This window comes from Carcharodon carcharias, chromosome 33, assembly GCF_017639515.1.
Source record: "Carcharodon carcharias isolate sCarCar2 chromosome 33, sCarCar2.pri, whole genome shotgun sequence".
Lineage (NCBI taxonomy): Eukaryota > Metazoa > Chordata > Chondrichthyes > Lamniformes > Lamnidae > Carcharodon > Carcharodon carcharias.
In genome coordinates this window covers 11,324,504-11,331,558 of record NC_054499.1, presented here as the reverse complement: position 1 = coordinate 11,331,558, position 7,055 = coordinate 11,324,504, and the positions used below count along the sequence as shown (strand labels likewise).

General features: G+C 51.1%; 1 protein-coding gene across 3 annotated transcripts in view; it reads left to right on the top strand.

Moving 5' to 3' along the window:
- The first annotated feature begins 563 nt into the window (after positions 1-563).
- ponzr6 (plac8 onzin related protein 6) overlaps positions 564-7,055 on the top strand; it is a 36,167-nt gene continuing 29,675 nt past the window's right edge. The window contains exon 1 of one of the 3 annotated variants that reach the window (XM_041178965.1): positions 564-665. The gene's annotated coding sequence lies outside the window, so the exon portion shown is untranslated. Of the gene's footprint in view, positions 674-7,055 lie in introns of all 3 variants that reach the window. The other 2 variants (XM_041178967.1, XM_041178968.1) reach the window with 2 other exon arrangements.

Genomic DNA, 7,055 nt, shown 5'->3' with positions numbered 1-7,055 from the left:
GGCGTTAGACCAGGACCGAGATCGGGCTCTTGTTGCGATGCACACCGCAGTCGAATAGTCCCCCTCACACAAACCGCCAAACGTAAGCACCCTCTCCCACCCCCCACCTCACCCTCACCCCCCACACCACCCCCTCCGTGCCCCCCCCCCTCCCCCACCCTCCAGCAAACCAAGCTGCAACCCCACCTCAACCGCCGGGAGCCAATTTCAGCACAGGAATTGGCCATTTGGCCCATCGGGCTTTATGCTGGGCCCGAGCCAAATCCGGCAGCCGCCCCCCCCCCCCCCCCCACCCCCACTGCCTCTGTCGGACTCAACACAGCTGAAGTGAAGTAGCAAAGGGAATAAAAGGGCCCCCATTTGGGAAGTTGCCCCCCCGCACCCCCCACCCCCCCCACCCCCAACCAGGGGTGAGTGCCATTGCGGGCAAAGTTAGGGGGCAGTTGCCAGGCACCGAAGGCGTGAATCCAGGCGGGCAGGGGTTAAAAGAGAGCGAAGTGAACACGGCCTGAAATTGAAACCACAAACACCTCCCCCCTCTATAAAAAAAGCTTTCAGGTACCTCCCATGTCAGGCTGTTTGTGCACCTGAGCTAGTGAGAGGTGTATCCACGAGCGCAGGTAACTTCAAGGACTCTGAGCAGACAAGGTTCGCCACCTGGAAAGGTACCGAGGTGCATAGTCATTAATGCAAGGGGGCGCAGAGCGCGATCCCATTAGCGTTAAGGCAGTTGTGGGGGGTGGGGGGGGGGTGGTGGGGTGGGAAGCAATAGCATCTTGTATTTATACCTCAAGTTGCCTCACAAGAGCGTTGGAAAGCAAAATTTGGGGCTGAGATATTCGGGGTAGGTGAGCGAAAAGCCCCTCTTAAGGAGAGTCTCAAAGGAGGAGAGCGAGGTAGAGAGGCAAGGGAGGTTCGGGGAGGGAACTCCAGAACCTAGGGGGCCAGGCAGCCGACGGTGGAGGGATTAAAATAGTGCGGGGGGCTAGAGTTGGACGGGCGCAGAGATCTCGGAGGGTGTTGTGGGGCTATGGGGGAGGTTGCAGGGGTAGGGAGAGAGTTTCGGAGTGGAGGTGATGTCTCAGAGTCGGGAGCCTAGGTAGGCCAGCGAGCTCAGGGCGTGTGTTGGGCTAGTGGGACTTCGGACATGGAGAGCCAGGAGAGCGTTGGACCCCACCCCCCGCACCCGCCCCCCCACACCCACCGCCTCCTCAAGCACGTAGAGGGTAGATCGGTTTGAGAGCAGCCAGGACAAAATCCTGAAACTCCCTCCCCCCACAGCGCCTCATCAACTCCGGGGTTCACCGATGCTCTGGAACTGGGTCTTCATTCGGATGAAGTAAAGGAAGGTAACGGGGTGTGGAGGCGGGGTGGGGGAGGGGGGGGGTGGTGTGTGTAGGGAAAGTGGGTGGGGGTTTGGTTGAGCGGCGTGTGAAGTTCATCACCCAAGGACCCGGGACATTAGAGGAGATGGTCCAAGGCCTGGGCTATGTTACCTCCCCCCCGGGGCCTCAGCCCACGCCTTCTTTGCCCACCCTGCCAATGAGAAATGCACCCTTAACCTTTTAGGCGGGCATCAATAACCCCGTCTGCAGGCATTCTCCTTGTGCCCCCCCCCCACCTCGGGGCAACGGTCCTCCCGCGGTCAATCCTGTCAGATTACCCCCAGCAACCACCTTAATCACATAACGGGGGCTATAATAAAAACAGGGAATGCTGGGAAAACTCAACAGGTCTGTGGAGAGAGGAACAGAGTTGACTTTTCGAGTCCGTGTGACCGTTCCACAGAACTGAGGAGAAGTAGAAATGTGACGGCATTTATACTGTTTGCGGGGGGGGTGGGGGTGGGGGGTGGGGTGGTGCTGGTGAAGGACAGGTGAAGCAGGATAGAAGTCCAGCGATAGATGAGGGCTAAGGAGAGATTGACAGGGATGTCACGGACAGAAGGACAAAGGGGGTGTTAATGGTAGCGATAAGGACTAAAGGAGGTGCTGATAGCGGCGCACAAAATGGCCGCTGTGTTCAGTCAACGCTTTGCAGTGTTGCAAGACAGTCAGCGCTAACGCTGCGAGTCCATATGGCTCTTCTTCAGTCATACAGAGTCGTACGGACTCGAAAGGTTAACTCTGTCTCTCTCTCTCTCTCTCTCTCTCTCCACAGAGGTCGTCAGACCTGCTGAGATTTTCCGGCACTTTCTGTTTTCTGTTTTGGGTTTCCAGCACCCGCGGTATTTTACCTTGATCTTCCCAAGATAAAAGTTCGCTGTGGAACCTAAGGGAGAATTCAGGAGGAACCTCTTTACCCAGAGAGGATGCGGAGCTTGCTAGCGCTGGGTGGTGGTTGAGGTGACTAGTGTGGGTACATTTAAGGGGAAGCTGGATAAGCACATGAGGGAGAAAGGTATTGAAGGATAGGCTGATGGGGTGAGATGAAGTGGGGCTGGGAAGAGGCTCGTGTGGACCAATAATGGATCATCCTGGGCCAAATGGCCTGTTTCTGTGCTGTAAACTCGATATAGTTCAGTGGGGCGCTCGGGAATAAAAGATGAAAAGACTTGCATTTATATAGCGCCTTTCACAACCACTGGCCATCCCAAGACGCCTTTGCAGCCAATGAGGTACTTTTCGAAGAGCGGTCATTGCTGTAAACACTATGTTGAGTAGGTGCTGGGAAGGTGTTACTCTGACGAGCGGTTACGTATCGTTGAGCAGTCTTTATAGAGTTGGCAGTGAGAAGGTTAATCCTTTAATAATAGGGAGCGATTGAAGGAACAGTCTGCCTGTGGTTAGGTGAAACTCACAGTGGGAGGATTAATGTGTGCTGTTTGCATAATGTCCCTTGACATTTGGCTGCTAATTGACAGTTCCTCATTACAGCCTTTGTTCAGAGGCTCTCTAAACAGTTTGACTTAATTCTCAGGTACAGCATGTTCCCATGGAATGCTGCAGCAACAGACACATAACTCTCTGTGTCGGATTCTGTGCTGGTGTTCCCTTTTCAGCAGCCAACCAGTCTAATCCCACTCTCCCCTTCACTCCCCAAACCCTTTAGTACCCCACCTAGTCTAATCCTACTCTCCCCCTCACTCCCCACACCATTTAATATCCCACCCAGGCTAAACCTACTCTCTCCATCACTCCCCACCCCTTTAGTATCCCACCCAATCTAATCCCACACTCCCCCTCACTCTCCATCCCCTTTAATATCCCCCCAGTCTAAACCCACTCTCTCCATCACTCTCCATCCCCTTTAATATCCCACCCAGTCTAATCCCACTCTCCCCCTCACTCCCCACACCATTTAATATTGCTCTTTCTTGCAGCCACCCGAGTCCATTTTAAGTAAAGAAAGAATTGCATTTCTATAGCACCTTTCAGAACCTCAGGCTCAAAATGCTTTACAGCCAATGAAGTGCGTTCTTGAAGAATAGTCGCCATTGTAAGCAGAGGAGCCAACCTGTGCACAGCAGGATCCCACACACATAATATGTGATAAAGACGACGATCTGTTTTGACCATGTTGGTTCAGGGATGAATATTGGCCCCAGGACACTGGTGTGAACTTCCCTGTTCTTCAAAATGGTGACCCTGAGAGTTTTTTACATTGATTTGACGGGCAGACAGAGGCTGTCGTTGAATGGCCCAACGGGCAGGACTTGCATTTATATAGTGCCTTTACCAGGATGTCTCAAAGTGTTTCGCAGCCATTGATGTGTTTTTGCAGAGTCCTATTGCCTGTTTGAGATTTATTGAGGTGGAATACTTTTCTCCCATTATTCACCATCATACACAGAATTACAAAGGCTTACTGATAATTACAATGATTATACAGACCTGAGCAGAATTATATTTAATTACATAGAATTACATCAAATTTACAGCACAGGAGCAGGCCTTTCTGCCCATCTGCTCCATGTTGGAGTTTATGCACCACACAAGTTCCCCCCAGCCCTTCTTCATCTCACCCTACCAGCGTTTCCTCCTATTTCTTTCTCCCTCATGCATTCATCTAGCTTCCCCCTAATTGTATCTACACCATCACCGCAACCACCTCCCTGTGGTAGCGAGTTCCACATTCTCACCACTTCCTGGGTCAGGAGATTTCTCGTGAATGTGGAGTGCAGCTCACTGTAAAGTGCCTCATTAAAAGCTGAAGTGCTGGTCCTCGAACCTATGTTGAGTCTCATGGGGATGGAGTTGGAGGTCGAGGACATAGAGATCAGAGTGAGAATGAGATGGAGAATTAAAATGCCTGGTGACCTGAAGCTTGGGGACCTGGTAGAGGTCCCCAGTCCCCTTTAGGTCTCTCCCATGCAGGGGAGACCATGCAGTGAACACAGGATACTAAACTAAAAGAAGGACTGTTGCTTCACCTGGAAAGGGATATTAAGGACTGGTGACCAAAGGCTTGGGAAAAAGAGAACAATTTTAAGGAACAACCTAAAGGAAGAGAGAGAGAGAGAGAGAGAGAAAGGTGGAGAGGTTGACAGAGGGAATTCAAAAGCTGAGGGTCCAAGCCGATGAAGGCATGGCCGCCAATGGCAGAGTGATTAAAACCGAGGGAGCTCAAGGAACCAGAATTGGAAGACAGCGGCGATCACAAAGGGTTTTTAATTGTTCATTCACGGGGATGTGGGTGTCGCTGGCTGGGCCCAGCATTTATTACCCATCCCTAGTTGCCCTTGAGAAGGTAGTGGTGAGCCGCCTTCTTGAACCGCTGCAGTCCATGTGGTGTAGGTACACCCACAGTGCTGTTAGGGAGGGAGTTCCAGGATTTTGACCCAGCGACAGTGAAGGAACGACCGATATATTTCCAAGTCAGGATGGTGAGTGACTTGGAGGGGAACTTCCAGGTGGTGGTGTTCCCATCTATCTGCTGCCCTTGTCCTTCTAGATGGTAGAGGTCACAGGTTTGGAAGGCCTAAGGAGGTTTGGTGAGTTGCTGCAGTGTATCTTGTAGATGGTACACACACTGCTGCTACTGTGTGTTGGTGGTGGAGGGAGTGAATGTTTATGGATGTGGTGCCGATCAAGCAGGGCTGCTTTGTCCTGGATGGTGTTGGGTTTCTTGAGTGTTGTGGGAGCTGCACTCATCCAGGCAAGTGGGGAGTATCCCATCACACTCCTGACTTGTGCCTTGTAGATGGTGGGCAGGCTTTGGGGAGTCAGGAGGTGAGTTACTCACCGCAGGATTCCCACCTCTGACCTGCTCTTGTAGCCACAGTATTTATATGGCTGGTCCAGTTCAGTTTCTGGTCAATGGTAACCCCCAGGATGTAAAATGTAAATAGCATTGTGTATTAGGGGCTGGAGGAGATTTCGGAAGTACAATGGGGGCGAGGCCATGGCTGGATTTGAACACAGGGTGAGGATTTTGAAATCAGGGTGTTCCCAAACCGGGAGCCAGCGGAAGATTTTGTGATTTCAGGTGTCTGGAGGCCATCATAGGCTGGTGAGGGGTACCTGTGGGCATTGAAATGTTGACACCTGCCACCCCTCCCCCACCCTGCTGCCCCGCTGATTGGTAGCGCAGAACTCGAGTTTTGCTGAAGGAAAGACATTTTGTCGAAGTTTATCATCTTGGACTCATCAGGACAATTGCAAGAATACCAAAGTCAAGGGGAAACAATAACCTTATTCTGTATGAGAAGAGAGTGCTGATTGGTTGGCAAGTGGGCTCTGATTGGTGGAGGTGTTGCCATGGGGAATGGTGACTGACAGTTTATTTTTTTACCCTTTCACGGTATGTGGGCATCGTTGACCAGGCAATCCTACCTCCTCCAGCACAATTAACATCCTTGGGGTGGGGGGGGGGGGCGGTGGTTACCGTCCCTAATTGCCCTTGAACCAGGTGGCTTGCTTGGCCATTTCAGAGTCAACCACAATTCTGTGGGTCTGGGTCTGGAGTCACGTGTAGGCCAGAGTTCCCTTCCCTAAAGGGACATTAGTGAACCAGATGGTTGTTTATGACAATTGACGCTGGTTTTGTGGTCACTGTTACTGACATTAGCATTCACTCCCAGATTTATTAGCTGAATTCAAATGCCAGTCTGGGATTTGAGCCCATGATATCAGACCATTAGCCTGGATCTCTGGATTATGAGCCCAGCGGCATGACCGACATGCCACCATCTCCCCCAGTCAACTGCCAACCATCGTTTGAAATTTAAACCGGGCAACTTCACTGTGATTGGCCAAGGCACTGCCCTGAGGAACGAGTCAGCGAATGGCTGTCACATTTTGTTTAGATGGAGCAGGCGCAATGTGTATACATGTTCTTTCTGTCTGCAAAGAACAGGGTCCTGTGTATTAATACATGTAGCTTCCAGTACACGCAAACGTGTCACACTGCGAGCCCCGACTGACAATCTTAAATTGGTCGTCAGTGTAATTTTTAGCCCACTGGCAATTATTTAGCAAGTGTTGCCCAGTCACAGAATCACATCTAGTGTTGGACACTGTGTTTCGAGTTTTGCAAGCGCGGGCTGGTTGGGTACGTTCTGTATCTTGCCCGTAGCGAACAGCAGAAGGGACATGCTGTTCGATACAATCTGCCAGTCTTTGGGGCATGTGGCCTACATACCTCACATCGCAAAAACAAAATTACCTGGAAAAACTCAGCAGGTCTGGCAGCATCGGCGGAGAAGAAAAGAGTTGACGTTTCGAGTCCTCATGACCCTTCGACAGAACTAGGTGAATCCAAGGAGAGGGGTGAAATATAAGCTGGTTTAAGGTGTAGGGGGGTTGGTTGGGGGGGAGAGAAGTGGACGGGCTGGGGGTGGGCGGGGTGTGGTTGTAGGGACAAACAAGCAGTGATAGGAGCACATAATCCAAAGATGTCACAGACAAAAGAACACAGAGGTGTTGAAGTTGGTGATACTATCTAAACAAATGTGCTAATTAGGAATGGATGGTAGGGCACTCAAGGTATAGCTCTAGTGGGGGTGGGGGGAGCATAAAAGATTTAAAAATATTTAAAAATAATGGAAATAGGTGGGAAAAGAAAAATCTATATAAATTATTGGAAAAAACAAAAGGAAGGGGGAAGAAACAGAA